This window comes from Bombyx mori, chromosome 15, assembly GCF_030269925.1.
Source record: "Bombyx mori chromosome 15, ASM3026992v2".
Taxonomy (NCBI): Eukaryota; Metazoa; Arthropoda; class Insecta; order Lepidoptera; family Bombycidae; genus Bombyx; species Bombyx mori.
This window is the reverse complement of record NC_085121.1, coordinates 11,480,306-11,503,059: the sequence shown is the minus strand read 5'-3', so window position 1 is coordinate 11,503,059 and position 22,754 is coordinate 11,480,306. Positions and strand designations below refer to the sequence as shown.

General features: G+C 34.5%; 1 protein-coding gene and 1 long non-coding RNA gene across 3 annotated transcripts in view; one reads left to right on the top strand and one right to left on the bottom strand.

Moving 5' to 3' along the window:
- LOC101736967 (extracellular sulfatase SULF-1 homolog) overlaps positions 1 to 22,754 on the top strand; it is a 103,891-nt gene that overhangs the window by 18,954 nt on the left and 62,183 nt on the right. The window lies entirely within an intron of this gene.
- Positions 11,394 to 13,196, bottom strand: LOC134200220 (uncharacterized). Its single transcript, XR_009975043.1, has 2 exons — positions 13,065 to 13,196; positions 11,394 to 12,509 (listed from the first exon to the last, which is right to left on the bottom strand). It is a non-coding gene; the product is annotated as an uncharacterized LOC134200220 (long non-coding RNA).

The following is a 22,754-nucleotide window of genomic DNA, read 5'->3' as shown; positions in this document are numbered from 1 at the left end:
TTTAAAATAATTAAGGTAATTTTTATTTAAACTTAGCTTTCATTTCTTTCATCTCTAGCTCTTCATAACTATTGAAAAAAAATCATATTCTTAATATGTTCATTTATTTTTCTAATATGTTAAATGTTATTGTAATCGTGAATTCTTAAAAGAGGAGTATTCGTTAAGTTGCCTGTATTAAAAAAGTATCAGCGTCACTCCGAAATCCATTCGAGACTCGATTTAATTAGAACAGCAGGTGTCCTCGCAATTATTCACAGAAGAAATGTGTCTTTCACGGATAATTAAAATTTCACATTTAATTATCCTGTTGATTGCTCAGTAAAACCGGATTTGTTTTGTTCTTTAAGTTCTAAGATGTGTTTGATTGTGCTGATTTAACTTATAACTAACTGTACTTTACCTACGTCTCCGGTCACCGTCCTCGTCGAACCCGTCGCTTGCGACGAAGGGCTCGACGAACGAACTAACCCATAGACACAGCCCACTGAGTTTCTCGCCGGATCTTCTCAGTGGGTCGCGTTTCCGATCTGGTGGTAGATTCTGCGAAGCACTGCTCTTGCTAGGGTCAGTGTTAGCAACTCTCCGGTTGAGCCCCGCGAGCTCACCTACAAACGTTAGGGCGAAGCTGAAATAGCCTCTCAAGGCTATCAGCGTAGGTAGGAAAAAAAAAACCTACGTCACCTTCAGCTATACTCTACCATTGTATTTAAATTTTTATTAACAGAAAAGCCTTTTAAAGCCTTTATAACAATTGTGACTATACCTACATACATACGACCTTTTAATAAAGGTATAGGTATAGTTTATACACAGTTTGTCTTTTTTGATCGTATTTAAAGTTGACAGCCATTGAAAAATCACGATGCAAGTAAATATTTAAAACTTCAGTTACCCAATGGTAATCTCTATATATAAAAATGAATTGCTGTTCGTTAGTCTCGCTAAAACTCGAGAACGGCCGGACCGATTTGGCTAATTTTGGTCTTGAATTATTCGTGGAAGTCCAGGGAAGGTTTAAAAGGTGAGAAAATATAAAAAAGCTCGGAATTATATAAAAACAAACAATTTTGTTTTTCCTTTGATGTGTCTTCTTGATGTGTCTTTTATTTATCGATTGAGGCATACGAAGTCTGCCGGGTCAGTTAGTTATTAATAAAAATTAATAACATAAACGATAGAAGAAACTTTACATCAAATTGTAAAGATTTCACAATAATTCATATATCTGGTTCTCGAATTAAAAAAAGAAAGATCTAAAATGATTTAAAGAATTTCATCCCCATCCTAAACCAAACCGGTTATGGCCAAGGAAAAACATCGCATAATATGTCACGAGCAGATTCCCTATTCAAATATTTGGCGTCAGACGTCAGTGTGGCAGTTATTAAACGCCCCAAGCCCCAGGGAGACTTGACAGGTTTCCCGGGTGGTTTCACCTACGAAATATTCGACTCGATTTATTTTAAAATATACCGATTTTTCGAGGATTCCCGTAGATACGGGGATAAGCTTCGGTAACGCTTGAAAATTTGCGATGCGAATTGTCGTGTCCGTTTCTCTTGAAACTAAATAAATCGTAATTAAATATTAATGTAAATTTTAGAACGTTCAATCCTTTGAACTTTATCATCGCCCCGGAAATTATTTCCTAAATTTGCAATTTTTAATGGTGCGATTAGGAAGCTAATATCAGGAAGGTATTTCGGTAACTTTCTTCGGTAAAATTTTATCTCTTTAGTGACATTTTTTAGGGATTCCATAGACGTTTTTAGTGCTGGTAGGACGTCTTGAGAGTCCTCGCGAGTAGGTACCACCACTCTGCCTATTTCTGTCGTGAAGCAGTCAGGGTTCCGGCTTGAAGGTGGGACAGCGGTTATATAACATAATCAAGACTTCATCTCAAGGGGGTGGCGGAATTAATGTGGATGATGTCCATGGGTTCTGGGAATGGTTGGCCTGTAAGGTACATAATTAAATTTAGTGATAAATAAAAATAAAAATAAAAATTTGGACCGTTTGTGTGTCTCTAGGAATTGAAAATCGTAATCTGTACGTGTTATTATAATATCCATCGATTCGTTAATACCAAATCCTAGTCCGTTTTCTATCAGTGAACTCATAACTTATCGAATCTAAAACTGTTGCTAATTTAATTCGATCCATTAGTTTATATTTTGATTAGTTATCTCAATAAATTTTCCATAAAATTAATTTGATACTACGAGAGACAACGTGGAATTTCGGAATATAAAATTATTCTTGGCATTAAATCATTTCGCGTTTAAGGATCTTGTAGGAGTTTCGGTTCCGTTTCCGGTAGTCGTGTCGTAAACATCGCTGTGTATCTGTTCGTTATTAAAAACATAAAAGTGTATACTTGGAGGTGAAATCCCGCAGGCAAGCTGCATCCCAGTATTAAGGAAAGTGACACTGAGTATTTCTAAACTAAATTCGTGGCACAAAACCTGGAATTAACGATATTGTGAACAAAACCTGGATATTTAGAGGTTAAAACTTATAAAGATTTTATGTTGGTACTACAGATTTCGTTGTCAAACTGTCTGCTGTCAAATACGAAATTCGATAGTGACAGTTAGTATAGAGTTGCCAAGATATCATTTTGATTATTACCATTACGTTCCATTACACGTATAAATATGGAAGAACAATTTCAACTCTTATTCGATAAAATGAAAATTGAGATGAAAAATCAATCTGAATCCATAACCAATACCATAATGAACAAAATGGATGAGAAATTAAAACCTATTTTAGAGGAAAATAAATACTTAAAATTAAAAGTAGAGAACTTGGAAAAGAAAATCGAAATTTTAGAGAGAGATAAGAAAACTAACAATATAATAATCCATGGATTGACAGAAGACGAGAAATCGACACCCGAGCTTATCGACAAGGTCAAAGATACAATAACAAAAGAATTAGGCATAGCAATCGAAAATTATGAATTCAACAAAATATATCGTATTGGTAAAACAAACAAAGGTAATCCATCAAAGGTAATCCGACCTATACTAATATGCTTGACTACTGGATGGAAAAAAGCGGAAATATTGAAAAATAAGAGAAAGTTAAAAGACCTGCATATCACGGAAGATTACTCTAAAGAAACCTTAGAAAAACGTAAGGCTTTACTACCACAACTCATGGAAGAACGGAGAAAAGGTAATTTCGCCTATTTAAGATATGATAAACTAATAATTAAAGAAAATAAATACGTCAAGGACTCGAGGAAGAGAGAACTCTCAATTTCACCACAAACAAACTCTCAATCCAAAAAAATTCAACCTTCAACTTCAGCCAAGAATAACAGAACGAATGCATTCGATTTGATGAGAGGTCGGTCTAACTCTTTCACAACATTGACGACAGGTCAAAAACAATAGCAACGAGTTATCGACGGACGGAAAAAGGAACTAACATATGAATATAAAAGAAAAACAATAGAAACAAAAACAACTCTCCCAAGCCGATTGGTCTTCGTGGGGGAGAATGACCAACACCCTCTAATGGAAAAGAAGAGATTTTTAGATATACACATAGCCACTTTTAACGCAAGATCATTAAGAACTCCTGAAAAACTTCAAGAACTTGAATTAGCTTTATCAGATATAAAATGGGATATAATAGGAATAAGTGAAATGAGAAGATATGGAGAAGGAATTGAAGACTATGGAAACTTTATTTTACACTATAAAGGCGAGACACCAGGGCTCTACGGAGTCGGCTTTCTTGTAAAAAAAGGACTTGCCGAGAAAATAGGAGAAATCAAAGGTGTCTCAGAGAGAATAGCAGTTTTAAACATTGAGTTACCAGTCAAAAATGCTGAAAAATGGTCTATAATTCAAGCTTATTCTCCAACAGAATCGAACAAGAAAGATGACATAAGGAAAATAGAAAAATTCTATGAAGATTTACATCTTACCATTGAAAATTCGCATAAAAATATAATTGTCATGGGTGATTTTAACGGTCAGATAGGAAAGCGCAATAACTTTGGAGAAGAATACACTATAGGACTGTATGGCTCAGGCAAAAGAACTAATAACGGAGAGAGATTAGTGACTTTTGCCTTACAACATAAACTCAGTATTCTTAATAGTTTTTTCAAAAAGAAGAAAAACAAAAAATGGACATGGACATCCCCAAATGGCATTCATAAAAACGAAATCGATTTTGTCATGTCAAATAATCCTAAGTTTTTCAAGGATGTGTCAATTATCCACAACTTAAATTTCCACTCTGATCATAAAATGGTCCGTGCTGCATTGACTGGGATACCTATGAAAAGGACAAGGAAGTATCTTATCAATAATTCAAGGATAGTGTGTACGGGAGAAAGCGAAGCACTCTCAGCGAATCTCAAATTATTAGCAAAGAACCAACACTTCAATAAAGATTTATCCATTGAAGAAAAATACAATAAGTTCATACAAATATTAAAAGAAGCGACAAGAAAGACTAATACAGAAGATAATAGAGCGATTTCAAAACAAACACAGGAACTACTTCAAGAAAGGAAAAACCTCATTAAAGGAAAGGAGGATAAATACAAAATATCAGAAATTAGTAAGAAAATAAATGAACAAATTAGAAAAGATAGAAAAATTAAACGGGACAACACTATGAAAAAACACATAGAGAAGACAGGTGGAATTAAAAAGGCTATAAAAGAACTAACAGTAAAAAAGGACTGGATGCCAAAAGTAAAGACTGACAAAAATAACTACACTTGTAAACGACCAGAAATACTGGAGTTGGCTACAGATTATTACAAGAAACTATATAAAAGCAACAAGAGCGGAAGAGCTCAAATAAATGAACTAGAATCTGTAGGAACTAATATCACACCTACAATTTTGACGGAGGAAACAATGAAAGCAATCAATTCTCAAAAAATAGACAAAACTCCTGGATCTGACCAAATAACCAACGAACTACTAAAATCGGTTGCATCGACCATTGCCCCGATATTGACTGAACTGTTTAATGACATTATTGAGACTGAAGATATACCCACCGATTGGACAAAATCAACTATAATTTTATTACACAAAAAGGGAGACAAAGGAGACATTGGAAATTATCGCCCAATTAGTTTGATGTCCAATGTGTATAAAGTATTTTCTAAAATTATACTCTCGCGAATTACAACTACACTTGATGAAAACCAACCAAAGGAACAAGCCGGCTTTAGAAGCAAATTTTCAACGATAGATCACATACACGTTGTAAGACAAATCATACAAAAATACAAAGAATACAATAAATCCTTTTATGTAGGATTCGTTGATTTTAATAAAGCCTTCGATTCTCTAGAACATTCATTTATTTGGCAAGCACTACAGAGTCAAGGAGTGGAGGCCAAATTCATAAAAATTCTTCAAAACATATATTGTGGAAGTGTAGCACAAGTGCGGCTTGAAAAAACTGGTAGACAATTCCCAATAGAACGAGGGGTTCGTCAAGGAGACCCTATATCGCCTAAGCTATTTACGGCTGTTTTGGAGAACATATTCCGGAATATAAATTGGGAAAAAAATGGCATTAACATCAACGGTGAAAATCTCAACCATTTAAGATTTGCGGACGATCTGGTCCTCTTTTCTGAATGCCCGGAAAAACTGCAGCATATGCTACAAGAACTGTCAGATCAAAGTGCAAAAGCAGGGCTATCAATGAATACCGCTAAGACCAAAATTATGACCAATTCTACGAAGACCTATAATATCACCGTTAACAACGAAAAAATCGAATATGTGGAAGAGTATGTTTACCTGGGGCAGTTAATATCGCCAAGTGACACTATGCAAAAAGAGATCGATCGGAGAATAGCCAATACTTGGAAGAGATACTGGTCCCTCAGTGAAATAATGAAAAATAAAGATATGCCTATGAAAGACAAACGAAAAGTATACAATACGTGCATTCTACCATGCCTGATCTATGGATGCCAGACATGGGCATTGACAAAAAAACAATTAAATAAAATAAACATATGTCAGAGCAATATAGAAAGAAGTATCACTGGAATTAAGAGAAAAGATAAAATTAGACTAACATACGTAAAAAATATAACAAAATTAAAAAGCGTCGAAAAGGTACATAAAATGCAAAAGTGGAGATGGGCAGGACATATGTTAAGAGAGACACAAGAAAAGTGGACAAAGAATGTAACGGAATGGTACCCAAGAGATGGCCATAGAAGTAAAGGCAGAAAAAATCAAAGATGGGAAGATGATTTCAAAAGAATAGCTGGCGGAGAGTGGCTGAGAAAGTCAAAGGACAGAACCTTGTGGAAAACATTAGAGGAGGCCTATGTCGAGAGACAAGCTGTTTCCTAGCATTAAAATATATATATATATATATAATATTTAGATATAAGCATTGTAAATTTTAACAGCAATAAAGGCTTATTATTATTATTATTATTATTATAGGAGTTTCGAACACCTGGCGTGATAAAATATTGACTAATAAAAAATTATGCATACCAAAATTAAAATATTCCTTTGATGTAGAATAACAAATTTAAGTAGATATTTATATCACAGTACCAATTTCTTACAAATTTATTTATTTAAACACTACAATTAAAAAAATAACATCAGTAAATTAATAGTTACATCTTATGTTTTTTTTTTACATTTAGGTATTTTATTGATTTAAATTTACAATACTATTTATGTGCAATTTTTTTAACTAACTTAACTTATTACAACTGATTACTTCCAATATTTTAAAATATTGGATATTTACGATTATCAATATGATTTACTAACTAAAATGTTTTGTTTGTTTGTCTTCCTAAAATTCAAACGTTTTAAGCGCATGGTGTTAAAATATAATCAGACATGTTATAAATCGACGATTAAATGTCAATAAACTACATATATGTCAGATCTTATCGAATATGCAAAATGTCGGTTAAAGCTGTTGTTATGTAGCACAATGATTTGGCGCCATTTGTAAGTTATGTTTTTTTGCGCGTCTAGTCTGTGGGGAATTTCAATCAATTTTATTTTGTATCTGTAAACACTTTTATAGAAGATGCAGATTACTTCTTAATTAACCGAGGTTATTGAACACGGTCAATCAAGTCAAACAGCGATGATTTGTTACTAGAAATAAGATACGATTATACATTTTGATTGCATTTATAATTTCCTTTCATGTATATTTTTTAACTTTTTGTTTAGATTTGCTGATTTTAACTTTTACTTAACTGTTTAATATTGTAACGAAAACAAAAAGTAGATATAATATAATCTATGGGTAATTATTTTTTTCGATATTCGTTATTGTATTAATTTTTGGATGTCCTATATACTTTTTATTTTTTATGCTAGTAACAAGCAGCCAATGTCGCGTTGTTGAAAACTTTGATCTTAAAACTTTTTCCAAGGCCTGGTATGAATTTATGACTTTAAAAATATGTACTTTTTGTTTTATAGCTCGGTTTTTAAGAGTATGTAAAACTCCACAGCACCGAACCAAGTACATTTTTTTTAGCGTAGATGGGTGGACGAGCTCACATTTCACCTGGTGTTAAGTGGTTACTAGAGCCCATATACATCTAAAAAGTAAATCTACAATCTACATGTACAAAGCAAAATCCACCTTGAGAGATAAGTTCAAAGGTCACAGTATAGTTACAACGGCTGCCCCACCTTTCAAACCGACATGCATTACTGGTTCACGGCAGAAATAGGCGGGGTGGTGGTACCAAGCAAGGTGGTGGCAAGTGAAGTAAACTCTTCATATAAAGGTGACACTCTACAAAACTTGCATACGTCCTGTCATGCCTACGCAAGTGTACTGTTCGCTCATGCGGCTGTACACACATCAATTCTCTCCAGGTCATCGAATGCCTTTTCTGTCGGATAGCCATCGGAGTACCGTGGTATGTGAGGAATGTAGATCTTCACGATGACCTAGGTAATACCGATACGTAAGTATCTTAAGGAAGCGTCAGAACGCTACTTCGATAAAGCAGCGCGACACGAAAACACTCTTATCGTGGCCACCGCTAATTACTTATCCGATCGCAACGGGGCAACGCAAAGTCGCCGTCACTCGAAACATGTCTAGTCGGATCCCCCGGATTTACTCTCGGTGCTGTTAGGCCTCTCAAGCACCGGTCACCGTCCTCGTCGAACTTATCGACTACGACGAAGAGTTCGGCGAGCGAACTAATCCACAGACACAGCCCACTGAGTTTCTGACCGGATCTTTTCAGTGGGTTGCGATTTCGATCCGGTGGAAGATTCTGCGAAGCACTGCTCTTGCTAGGGGTAGTGTTAGCAAATTCTCTCAGGTTGAGCCCGTGAGCTCACCTACCCGTTCGGGCGTAGCTGGAATAGCTCCTTAGGCTACCAGCTATTAAGAAGGCAAAAAAAAATACTACAAGAAAGATTTTCATCAAAATGACGCTAAATTATAGAACTTGCAGACCATCTAGTTTTTATTGCCATGTAGGTTTTAGTCTAAATATAGTTTTGAACATGACATCAGAATGCGCGTTCGCGTTTATCTATTATTAACTGTGGATAAATGAACATTTGAATTATTGTCGAGTTGCAAGCGTGTCAGGGAGTAAAACCGGCAAATGGATCAACAAAACAATCAGGACTCGCGTGCTGTCTATTTGTGTTCTAGAACAGTCGAAATGGAATTTTATAGTGAATTTGAAACACCACGTAAAATGTGGAAGCAAATTAATTTGTTTTTTTTTAATCTTAACTGTGCACATGGATGAATTCACCCCACATAATTTAAAGGTGCATCTTTGGCTTATTTCAAAAAGGGGGAAATTCTAAAATGGTCCGTTTGCTTGTTTCTTATGGAATCTTTGAATATTTTTGTCACAGACTTAACAGCGTCAAATTAACTTGATGGTATGATATGTAATCAAGGACCGATGATAATACAATAATTTTATATTTTCGCTCTAATATTCTGACCAGTAACAACAGGATAACAATAAAGATTAAATTAATTATGAGTTCGGTAGTAGTCATTTAAACCTGTTTTTTTTAAATCATTAAATAGTTGACATAATGTTCTAAGCACATCACAAATACAGATTATCACGACACAGACACAGAATACTTTTTCAAATATCAACTTAGTGAGTTTTGTAGTCTATACCTTAATGAACATGCTATTCAATCCATCTACATCATGTAAACGCATAGGAAATGTTAGCAATTTCCCGGCTAGTGATCTCAGTCGTTTGCTGCCGCAATGTGCAGGATCAAATGAATTTATTAGCGTTGTTCAGCACTGTATTTGATGTAGGCAATTTGTTTGACTCGACAGCACGGAACGCGGAATTTTTAATTTGTTTTCATTGGCGAGTTTACAACACGAGCACGTTGGGGTGAACGCTGATTTAAAAGGTTGTTTTTTGTGGAATTCACTAATGCGATGCCGATAATTGAAAAGATTACATTCTGCTTAGAGAGCGCAGAATTAAAACTCAATTAGAAAATGTTCTTAAAGGTTACCTCGTATTCATATAACATGAGCGTTTTGGTCATATTTGTAAATTTAAATGTACGAAATATGGATCATTCTTTTGGAATAAAATCGTATCGAACGATCCCACTATACCGGTGTTCAAATCCTGCAGGCAGAGGCATAAACTTTTATAATGCAATGCGTACTCAAGTTAATGAATATTTTGTAGTAAAAATCGATACAAAACCGCAAAAAAAAACTTTCGTAGTAGACCTTCAGTTCTCAGGGTGGGTGACGGCATTCACGTTGTGATGTCTATATGCCCCGGCAACTTCTTAACACCAGGTGAGTCGTAAGCTCGTTCACTATTCTATGTAATAATTTAATAGGTAATAATTATAAATTAGTAAGCTTTTCATAATTGTCGGTCCCAATTTAAATTAAGAAAGGTTTTTCAGTACAACGTACCTAAACCCCAAAATATGTATTGGTATCTCACACCGACCGGAAATCGAAACCGGATCTTGAAGAGTAGCGTCAGAGTCACTCACCACTTCCACCAACGAGGCGATCAAACAAAAACTTAATAGGAATGTGATTATTATTGTTACTATCCTACAGCTTGCTGACAAATAGGTATGAAACGACAAAACCGAGAAATTGATACATATTTCGCATATTACCTTGTCAAGGACAATGTAAAAAATTATGAAATTAATAAAAATAAGTGCTTAATGAAATGTAATAAATTCATCGTATTATGTTCTTAATGTTCAGGAAATACGTACATGTTATATTTGTATCCACACGAGTCTGGTGTTTCGAAAAAAAAAAGAAAATAAACCAAGCAACGGCTAAGGTCACGACAGATGATATGTCTATGTTTGTTTAGTCTATGGCTTTACATGACTTATGCTGTGGATTAGGGTTTTCAGTAACGAAATTACTGTTGGAGCTTCGTCGCATTTAAAAATATAATATTTGCATTCGTGATCCAAGAAGTGCAGATATTTTAAATTACTTCTATCGCTATTATTATAGATCCGTGCTCTCTATGTCAAGACATGTATGCTATTGTGTATTGGGAAGATTAGTAATTGTAATAGAGAGCTGCATAGTTGTATCATCTAGTTTTTTTCTCTGAAAGTTCATTAAGGTTTGTTTGACATTATTGATCACATTTGAACAATATATTATGAGTTTTTATTCTAGATTAAATTCGGAGGGAACCGCATGTATATAGTTTTGTTATAAAGCATTCACAAATTGTTTCTTTCTCAAAACAAAGGATTTTCCTAGGTTTTGATAGCCCTGTTAAACCACTAAAGGCGAGAAATGTATATTTGGTTTTTGTTGGAAATAGATACAGATAGATAAACCTTTGCGTTCAATTATGAGACTTAAATCCTTCATGTTGAAGACTATATCGCTTTGAAAGAGTCTGATAGTTTCCAGGCGCGATCGTGCAACTAAATCGAGTTCGCATAAAACGTAATTTTGCGAAGCTAAAATACAGCGAGCACGGCTTTATGAAATTACTAAACCTTTCAAAAATGATTCAATAGAAATTAATGTTTGTCGGGATCGTTTGGCCTTTTGAAATACAACGAAAAAAGAGTTTGAACAATGTTTGTAAATATAAAATTTCAGTTGATTCATTATAGTTACCAATCTTTATTTACATAGATGAATGTTTTTAAAGACGTTCTACATGTGACTATGTTTGTAAGTAAATTCAAAATTAAAGTTAAAAACATTTAAATATGCATTTCAATGTGTTTCTAATCTGTCTGATATTTTTGTAACTGTTAATTAATCATGATTATGATTTTCATTATACTCGTAATAATGTATAATAAAATATGTATAACATCTGTGGTTTTCGTGAGTCGAAGACAGAAATAAAACTATTTTTATGCTTTAATCTCGAGTTTATTATTTTTGTTCAATTATTTTTGACGTTTCGGAGACTTTTTAATTTTCAATGTACTCTGGTATATGTAATTAAAACATCGTCTATTGAATTAAACAGTGGGCTGATTGGGTTGAATTTGAATTAGGTTTTTTTATCGAGTCTCGAGAATATAGTCATAAGATCGGACACACATAAAATCAAATTTTCATCTAATATATTTTAAATGTATAGTTGATTTGATTCTAATATGCCAATAGTACTATATTTATATACAAGATAAGTAGCAAAATTATTGTAATAAAAGAGGTAAAGACACCACGGAAAGACAAAAAGTGCAAACGATTTTTAAGAAGGTAGTTATGACCTTGTGCTTCTATTCAGATGTATCAGTACTCACATTCAAGTACTTGCGACAAATAAACCTAAATGACTTAAAATAATTGTGCCTATGTTAATGTATGGTATGTTGTGATTTTTAGAATCTGTATCACTGCTTCTGATAGTAGGTAGCTTAGAAAATATTTTGTTCCTCATACTAAATAAGTTCGTCTGTAAAACTTTTTTTCCATGGGCATATAGCAATAAAGTACTGCTAGCTGTGCTTTAATTCATAATTCTATTGTATAAATATTTTTGCATTAAAATATAGATCTTATATACGAGGCCAGGAATATTTCGAAGAGCTTCATTGAAGACCTTACTTGCAGATGTAGCATCGGAATCCAGTTTTTTAAGTTCTTTGGATTCGCCTGGTCTACGTAGTGACTGCGGTTCTTTCTTAGTTTTGTATTATTATATTTTTGGGGAGTACGCTGAAGAACTGTTTGAGATGATCTGATCGTCTCGTTTTTACCATCACACCGCCCAGCATCGAGCTAGAGTTCATCCATACTACCTAGAACCACTACGTTCATACACAGTGCGTTTTCAGAGATCGTTTCGGTCAGGCAGCATTCGGCTTCGAAATGAACTTTTTTCCACTGTGTCTCTTTGCAAAAGAGGTTTGCGTACGGTACTTTGCGGTAGGCAGCGGCTGGGCGATTCCCCTGGTATTGATGACGTTCATGAACAATTATATCCACAAATCATAAGGTCGCCAATCACCATGAGCCTACAAGTGCAAAAATATATTGATAAAAAAAGCAAGATCTCCACAGGATCCTGTTCCATAACACTGTAGTAAAACTCGAGCGGTATTTGTAGAAGAAGACTAGAGAATCGGACACTTGATATAGGAGGTTAAGAGTCCAACCATGAGTCAGTTCGTCCACTCAGTTCTCCGAATGTAAAGCTTCAAAGCAGAGGAAAACTTCTCAAAATGATAGTGGCCTTAGAATCCGCCATACTTTTAATTTCCGTTACGTTTTATGTCTCCTTGTTGAGCAGGTCTCCAGCAGCGATATCTAGCTGTAATATTGACTTTGTTAGACGCTATTAGACGCCATATGTGCAGTCCACAATACCTCGACCGTGGGAAAACATTAACAATGTTTGGATAACTGTTTTTGCCGATTTATTTACTTAGTTTTTAACCGGGAATTGCGTTTAAAACAATGTTTATTAGTTAGCACATGCGGTGTGTTTTTACGCGGAATTATATGTCTAGACAATTTTTTTGTGTTTTCGTTTAGCGTTTGTACTTTATCAGGCAAGATGCGTAGTTTACCTGTTCGTTTTAAATTATTACACGTGCTTAAGAAAATACGTGCTTAAGAATGACTTCTAAAACGAAGGAATGAGTGACATCGTGGGTATTTATTATATATTATGAAAGCTGTCAAACTTATAAATTTGCGTAGTTTCTATATTGGGAGCCTCGACGAGTCGGTACTATCCATAGACCTATATAGTAGGGACACGACATATTGTTCTATACGTACAATTGCTTAAATAAATAGCACTCATTTTGAAGGCACATACATAAACATATATCTATCTCGTTCTTACTCAGCACTTTAACTCGCAGGAAAACAATATAGCAGTATTTCAGTGCGTAGGTACATAAAATGAAACATGAATATACGTAAATATCTCCATCTCCGTCTAATGAGGCCGAAAATCCGCCATGTTTAGCGCGCCAAATGTCATTGTCACGTCAGTTCGGCCGTCTGTTTTGGGTCATTATTTATTGACTTTGATATCGATTTAATATGATTGCTTATATAAAATTTCTTATTTTATCATGCTTAAAACATACAAAAATAATAATTAAAACATATTTTATAGGATCTCAACAAAGTCGATGCCCCAAAACTATTATCTATATATATTTAAATTCATTATGGAGCCCTCATCCGAAAAATCGGACACCATTTTTCGGTCGGAATCTATTGATCAGACACTAATCATAAATACCTCTTTAAAATATGTCATCAAAACATAGACATTCTGTTTAGATATTTCAGGAAAAAGGCTACCGACAAAATCTCTTCGGAACTATTTAAATAAAATAGTTTTATTCCGCAGTGAGTAAAACACTATTGTCAACTCGTTAAATATTTAATAATTAAGTGATTTTAGAGAGGAAGTCACAAGGAATGACGTTTGTAATTTTATTAACGAATAAATGTTCTGTTGGTGTTTTTTTTTATCAGGCGGTCCCTTGATAGGTTTAGAATTTGAATCACTCTCAAGTGAAAGTGATTCAAATGGTGCGGCGCACCTTCCTTGGGATGCGCTGCGGTAGTGTGTTACGGACTTTAGAGTCAGCAAAACAACTAAAATAGATAAAAATAGTCTAAGAAAAACACGTTCTCAAAATACGATAACATTTAGCATGCTAGAAATGGGCAGATGGCTTTGAACTACGCCATATCTTTATGTTTTGCGACAAACGACAACTTTATAAAATTAGTGTAGCAACTTTTAAAAATCATCATATCGTTTACTTGGCAAATTCGAAGGACGAACTTGTCTTAGATTTCACCCATCTAAATCATATCATATTTGCACATAACAATATACCTATTTACTTCCCATTAAAGTATAAATTCTACAAATAAATAATACTCAACAATATTTAGAATAAAATGAGCCAAGAACGTTTATCGATAAAACCTGATAACATTGAAATCTTTTGTACAGCACTAAAACCGCCATGTTTTGTGGCCAGATGACGTCACAGTGGCACGAATTTTTGGTTGACGTTTCATTTCCATAGGTTTCCTACTTCAGTGGTACTATCTATCTACTCATCCCGCCTAGTTTTGATGCAAAGAGGTCATGAGTTGCAATTTACATCCGCCTTTTTAAACATAGTGTGAATCCTTTTTGTAAATACGCTTGTGTATCATAAACATTCAAACAAAACATGAAGACGTCAGCATTTAGAAATAGCAATGTAATCTCCCATAATATATTCATGTTCATGATCAATTTTTTTAATTTACTAACATAATAAACTCCAGACAACAATTAGCTTTTATCGGTAACTTGTCCCGGTTTAATTACCCAAGAATTTAGTTTCAGGAGTCTTAACGAACAGCTGTTGGAATTAATTAAAGTAATGAATTCACTCGCCGCACAATCTACTGTTACGTTATTAGACTAGTAGTCAATGTGTACACCTTATTATTGAGAAGTCAGCGTTCGAAAACACGATTTTAATTATGATTATAGCAGTAATCAAGTCCGATAAAGTCGAATTTAAAACATTAATCACCTCATTAAATATACAATTTTGACTACGACCGCTTATATCAAATTTATGGTTGTTTTTATTGCTATATAATAGTTTAAGTTTTTTTGCTAGTACGTATTAGAAAGAGTATTGTATACTTGAGTATTTGGTTACTTCTATCGCGAAACAAAAGTGCTTTTCTAGTCATTATTAGGGCCATAGTAATTATAATACAATTGAATCTTAGACTATATGTCTCAAAGTTGACTCTAGTAATAAAACGCACTCTCATTCTCGCCCGTCATTGTTACCGTATTTCTTAATAAAAAGTTCAATGATGTTTCAAGAGATTTATTATGATGTAAACTTAAATAACAACTAGCATTCTGGAGTTACATTATATTAAATACAAGTTAATTACGAAAAATGTTACCTTTATCGCCGTTGATTGAACTTAATTCAGTTTAACTTGATTAATTGTATAGGTAATTTTCAATCATGCTAATGCAATAATGCGGAAGAGAAGTGCATCGTTATTGCGTCGAGTTCGTGACAGTGGCAACAGTCTTTTGAGAATCATATCGAGCAAGATCGAGGGACTGCTGATCAATAGCCTTTGCAGTAGGCACTTGGAAGGAGAAAATAAATAAAATATAATGCTATAAAATGTATATAATGATAGTTATGTGTTAGATTTTTTAAGTTACTAACATAGATTATAAGTAATTATTACTAACAAAATGTTATGGTTTAAAAAAATAATAATGAAATAAAGTATTAATAAATAAAAAAATAATGAACATCGGAACGAAAAAGCGAGGTTAATCTTGAAGAAATTGGAAATTGCTGCGTAGACGTAAATAACATAAGTAATACGAAATTCGTGCACCAAACGAACGTTTCAAAGGCTTATTTTGGTACGAAATTGTGGGTCTTAAAACGTCTTGTTGGAATTGGTTGTACGTGTTTGATTACTTGTACATGCCGTGTTATTTTAGGTGTATTTAATTTGTTTTCCTGAAATTTTGAGTTTTGACTACATACACGTATGTATGTAGTTTTTTTTTAGAGAAAGATGATACGTAGGTACTTGATTGGCAAATTGATGTCTTCTATTTAACATATGATTGACATACAGCCAAAGCTGCTGGCATTTTATATAATTAGTATACATTTGGAAAATTTTAGACGAAATTTCATATATCCGCTTTTTGGTTCGACATATCAGTGTTGAGATTTTTTTTTAAAATAACCTAATGAGTATGGGGTATATATTGATGCGAGGGATGGATCAAAAGGCGTGAATTAAAATTATAAAAGCCTTAAATTCAATACTAAAGTTTCTCATGGATATTTTTTTTCTGGTGGTAGAACCCAGATTGGGATCGGGAGGGATTCTTTCTGTTTCTGATGTCGGTTCTGGTTTGAAACAGTCGTCATGCAATATAATTCATACGGTTCATATCTGAAAATTGTTGGTTTTGTTTTGGTTTTGGTTTTGTTTGGTTTTGAAAACTATATACTCCGACTCCCATTAAAATAACACTATGATATTAATAGTCAGTTGGATTCAAACTTATTTCTTTCATAACTTACCGATAAGAAATTTATCGAACTGCTAACCTGATAGTTATTGCATAGGCCAGACAGGATAAGTTTACTTACTTATTTGGTATACAGTAAAACTTGTATAATATGCGGTAAGATTTTCACCAGAAATGGGAGCGGAACGTACGATAATGGGAGGCGATTCATAAAAGCGACGCCCTGAGCGGTACCGACGCTGTAATGGTCGGAGGTAACGGGCCAGCTGCTATTTCAACGTTGGAATGTTTTGTAAAATAAGACAAAACGGATATACGACATTTATTTCGCGTTCAACTCTACTAGCATAGATACAATTTATTATTGATTTGGCGTATTTAATATGTGTTGAACCTCGTAGTCGAGCAAAGTAAATGAGACACGGTGGTCAATTAAGTGACTAAAGTATATTCGGATTATAATGATTATAATATTGGTGGTAGGACCTCTTGAGTCCGCACGGGTAGGTACCACCGCCCTACCTATTTCTGCCGTGAAGCAGTAATGCGTTTTGGTTGGAAGGGGGCCAGCCGTTGTAACTGAGACCTTAGAACTTATATCTCAAGGTGCGTAGATGTCCATGGGCTCCAGTAACCACTTAACATCAGGTGGGCTGTGAGCTCGTCCACCCATCTAAGCAATAAAAATAAAATTAAAACGCAACGGGCTATCGACAGTCCAATAATGCCGAGATTGACTGTAGACGCGCTTTAATATAATTATCGCTTATACAACATACATAGGTAATACGGGTACATATGTAGCCTCTACTTGTGTAAGTTCATAAATTAGTTATGTAACGTAACAATTCCCACACGTCCAGGTGGTAGTGCACATTACGAGATTGCATAGATACATATAGGTATGTAGGTAAGGTCGCGAAGCGGTCATTCGTTCAATAGGTTCTCCTCGTTTTGGTCTGAAACTGCGTGCAATCATTATCAGAAAAAACAATGTTATACTGTGTGAATAGACGCAAACCAATGCATTTGTAATTTAAGTTCGATTATCTACCTTTTTTTTAACGTTGGGGAATCTCATATTACGGAAACGGAAGCCACAAGCTCCTTGCTTTTGGGCCCGGACTCCTTGATTTCCCACCTACCTACTGAATTGTTACGGAATAATAAATCTATTATCTTAGTACTTTTTATTTAGTCTATCATTAGCTGTTCGTTTCTAGGCCAAAACTTTTGACTTCAAGGAGGCAGTTTTCAATTTGACTATCCTGACATTCAAGCACTACCAAACAGAATTCAAATCATATTGGAAAATTTCATTACGAAATCTATTTAAATTTTATCGATGCTATACCGTATGTACAGCTTGTGGTTTTATTAACATGCACCCCATAACTAAGGAGTGGCTTCACCACCCCAAGTTATTGGCACATTGTATCCGTCTGCGATTTAACCAGAGTCCCTAGCCGCAGCGGGTGTTTAATAAAGCTAGATTGAATCGGACTTAATCCACCTGGAACACTGGGGCGATGCGCTTAATTAAAACAGTGTACAGAAGTTTAGATTTACACTGCCATGTCAATACTAAGGCTTTTTAAAGGAAAGGGATTTTAAAATAAAGAAATTAATTTGAATTTTTCGTTTAATAAAGATAAATTCGGTTGGGGAGATAATACCGAAAACAATCGTTGATATTGTCTAGAATTTTATACATGCTATCATTTTTCTTGATCCTCCAAGAACTCCAGATAAAGACGAGGCTTTCCACCATCTGCCTACGTAGAGTTCTGGAATACTTTGGCCACATTGCAAGGAAGGATCACGGCAGCTTGGAAAAGCTAATGATGACTGGCAAGGTGAACGGAAGAAGACCACGAGGTAGAGGCCCGACACGTTGGACTGACCAGATCCGCACTACTCTCGACACCACAGTTCACGATGCTCTACACTCGGCGGCAGATAAAGGCAAATGGCGTGGAATGGTCCGTAGTAAACTCTTGTTGCGAGGAGGTGGTCACGACCCTCAGTATTGAGGAAACCGAAGCAAGAAGAAGAATCATTTTTCTTGGCGTAAACGAGCTGAAAAATATTTGTCGATACAAAGGTTGAGTTAACAGAGTTTACGGATGTCGCATATATCATCATCTATCTTACCTTTCAAACCGGAAAGTATTCTTTGCTGTTGTAATAGGCAGGACGATGAAAACTGCCCCCGTTTGCAAAGGCCTATGAATGGTAATTATCCAAGTACATAATATATACATTTTTCGGAATTAATTTTCAGCATCCAAATGCTGAAAATTAATTCCGACATTATTGGTAATGTTTATTCAAAGTGGATGGTGCTTCTTAGAAATGTTGGTACATTTTCTTACTAATGAGGCTAATATGTGCTTTCTGTAGTCTTTCTTAGTCTTTTCTATTTAAGAATAATTTGTATATATTTTAAGTAATTCGAATGCTTTCCTGTTGGTTCAAACTTACTATATTAACTAATATTTGTATGACTAAAAATTCTCTTAAATTTAAACGAAATATTGATATTACATTCCACCATTTTGCTGAGTGTCTACATAAATTGTTAAACTTTCAATTGAAAGACACATCTGCGTTAGGACCAACACGGCTGCACCAATTACACAGCAGCTGTAGACGCCAATATCAATAAGGGCCCTATGAAGAAACTTGCACTGTTAACTATTACACTACGTCATTCATTCAAGCCAGTCATCATAAAAGCATAGAACATATTTCGCAATGTCATCGTCTTGAATTTCAATTGCACATTTTACTTCAATGTAATTTATGTTGGTACGTCATTGAACTTCAGTTGTTAATGAAGGACTGTTCTAAAAACATATTTCAACATTTCTTTTTTTATTTATTTTTATTGCTTAGATGGATGGACGAGCTCACAGCCCACCTGATGTTAAGTGGTTACTGGAGCCCATAGACATCTATAGCGTAAATGCGCCACCCACCTTGAGATATAAGTTGTAAGGTCTCAGTATAGTTACAACGGCTGCCCCACCCTTCAAACCGAAACGCATTACTGCTTCACGGCAGAAATAGGCAGGGCGGTGGTACCTACCCGCGCGGACTCACAACAGGTCCTACCACCAGTAATTACGCAAATTATAATTTTGCGGGTTTCACTTTTATTACACGATGTTATTCCTTCGCCGTGGAAGTCAATCGTGAACATTTGTTGAGTACGTATTTCATTAGAAAAATTGGTACCCGCCTGCGGGATTCGACCACCGGTGCATCGCTTCAACACTATTGCACCGTACGTCTTATCTTTTAGGCCACGACGACTTCAAAATTTCAATGTTGGGATGCTATTTCTTTTAAAGATTATTTTTTTAAGGGTTGTTTGTATAGTAAATTTAGAAATTGGTTTTTGAAAGTCATCAATCGTGGTCCGATTAAGCCTGATTTTACCGAAAATGGTTTTTGAATCAAAAATAATGATGGTGTATTAAAAAAAATCTCTCACTACAAAAATATGTTGAGGATCATTAATATAATGAAAACACATAATGTCACAATTTAACTCTTATTTCACATCACAATAAAGTTAGTTTTATCAAGGATAAGTTTACAGAAACGTAGTATTCCATTGTAAGCATGTACTTCTTACAAAAGCGTATAAAGCACTGACTGATAGTAAGATAGATAAGTAGAACCGAAGATCGGGTTCAGTGGCGAGCTTTGGGGGAGGCCTATGTCCAGCAGTGGACTGCCGCAGGCTGATGATGATGATGATGATGATGATGATAGTAAGTACTAAGAACAAAACATCGTTAACTCAAAACCAGCTAACATATTCATATTTAAGTACAACAATATACTCACACAAGTACTTAGTTGAAGGTGCAAAACAAGATACATACATAATAATATCCACATATACATATGTGGATACCGACAACTAATATTAGACGTTGAGGATGATCGATGCACTTGGAAATACACAAGATTGTACATAGTTTTTGCTTACATTGACAGGTGGTAAATGACTATTGTCGACCATTGTATCTCAAATGTACACTGTTACATGCATTTATTTCAATTTGAATCCTTTGGAATTTTTGTTGTTTTCTCAATTATTTCTGTACAAAATGTATTGCCACAAGACATATTCGTATTTTGTTTTATATAGAACAATTATTTAGTAATATTTAAATATCGGTATTTCCATAAAATGAATAGTTTGAAAAATATTGATTTTTTATGTTAAATGTGAGTTTCATTAAGTAAGATTTTTATCGTCTTAGGGATATTTTTCAATAATCAGATAAGAGTTATTAAATTAAACAGTAAAAATAGCCTTAAAAATTGAAATGTCATTTTACGAATAAATTATTTCAATTGAATCAAGCTTACATTTATAAGTCGGGCTATAATGTACGCGATGATTAATAATAACCTTTATTAGATAATTGAAAAATTAACTGAGTACCTGTCGAATTATGAATATAACGTTTTTAAGAGGGAATCGATAGAGGAAATATCTTTATAAAGGGAGAGATGAAATTGGTTGGTAGACCGACGCGGCGAATGTTTATTCGTAAGCTGGATAAATCTATGCGTGATTCAGGCATTTGTAAAATATCATATATTCTGTCGTAGCTACAGCTACAAGGCCAAATTCGAGATCTTGATATGAGCTCTTTAGTTCCTCTGTAATACGTCAACTTGATAGTTCCAGTTTTCAAGTGGATTGCGTCATTGCATGATAGCTTTTTTGTTCCTAATCTTTAGTTAATGAACTTAGGAGTTAAGACTTGAGTACTTCATTCATTTGGACTGTAAGAGTCATGAGAATTTCTATAGTGTAACGTTTTAGAGAAATTTATATTTCATAATAAATTTTATTTTGAGAAACTCATAAATTGTGTGTGACACACACTTTCCTATTGTAAATTTATCGCTGTTACGAAATTTGGTCGCGTAAGAAAAAAAATATGTTTCTAACAGCTGAATTTATGTATTAATATTTAATTTTATCTTGAGTAGTACTTATATTTATTTTAAAAATATGTTTTATGTTTAAAATCGTCCTGGTAAAATATTCATAAATTTGTGACTCAGAACGCATCAGAACAACCTTCATATATCAAAGACGTAACTAACCTTATAAAGGGAAACCTAAACTTAAGAATAATTTTTAGAAGTATAATTTAAATATGATGCGTTATTAGTTGTTTGGAGAAATCCCTGTTTGCTTGGTTCTTAAACGATACACTAATTGTATGCGATACATATTTTAAATACAGTAATGAATAATTTAAACAAACTTTTACTGGTGGTAGGACCTCTTGTGAGTTCGCACGGGTAGGTACCACCGCCCTGCCCATTTCTGCCGTGAAGCAGTAATGCGTTTCGGTTTGAAGGGTGGGGCAGCCGTTGTAAATATAGTGAGCCCTTACAACTTATATCTCAAGGTGGGTGGTTGTAGATGTCTATGGGCTCCAGTAACCACTTAACACCGGGTGGGCTGTGAGCTCGTCCACCCATCTAAGCAATAAAAAAAAAATAAAAAAAATACCAAAATTAAATCATACGTCAAAAATATTTTAATTTCAGTACCAAAGGCTAATATTTTACACAATTACAGTAATTCAGACAGTTATGATAATTGATTGCGTGTTTAAGGACAGTCTCGAGCTACACGTGCTTATCGTGGGCTTGAGCCGATACTTATACTGAGTTGAGTACTGGAAATATGTAATATAGCCGTTCTCAATACGGTCTTAACTGTAATTAAAATGGTTTTCATGTATACTCACAGCTGTATATCGTTGTAGGTCACCCAAAATATTATACGGTATTACAAATTGAGGATATCAACATAGGGATTGATATTTTTAGTCGATAGTAGAGAGTTTAGTGGAGAGATATTTGAAGTCGTCGTGGCCTAAAAGATAAGACGGTGCATTCGTATCTAGCGATGCACCAGTGTTCGAATCCCGCAGGCGGGTATCAATTTTTCCAATGAAATATTTACATAACAAATGTTCACGATTGACTTTCACTTTCAAGGAATAACATCGTGTAATAAATAAAAATCAAACACGCAAAATTATAATTGTCGTAATTACTGATGGTAGGACCGCTTGTGAGCCGGTACGGGTAGGTACCACAACCCCACCTATTTCTGACGTGAAGCAATAATGCGTTTTCGGTT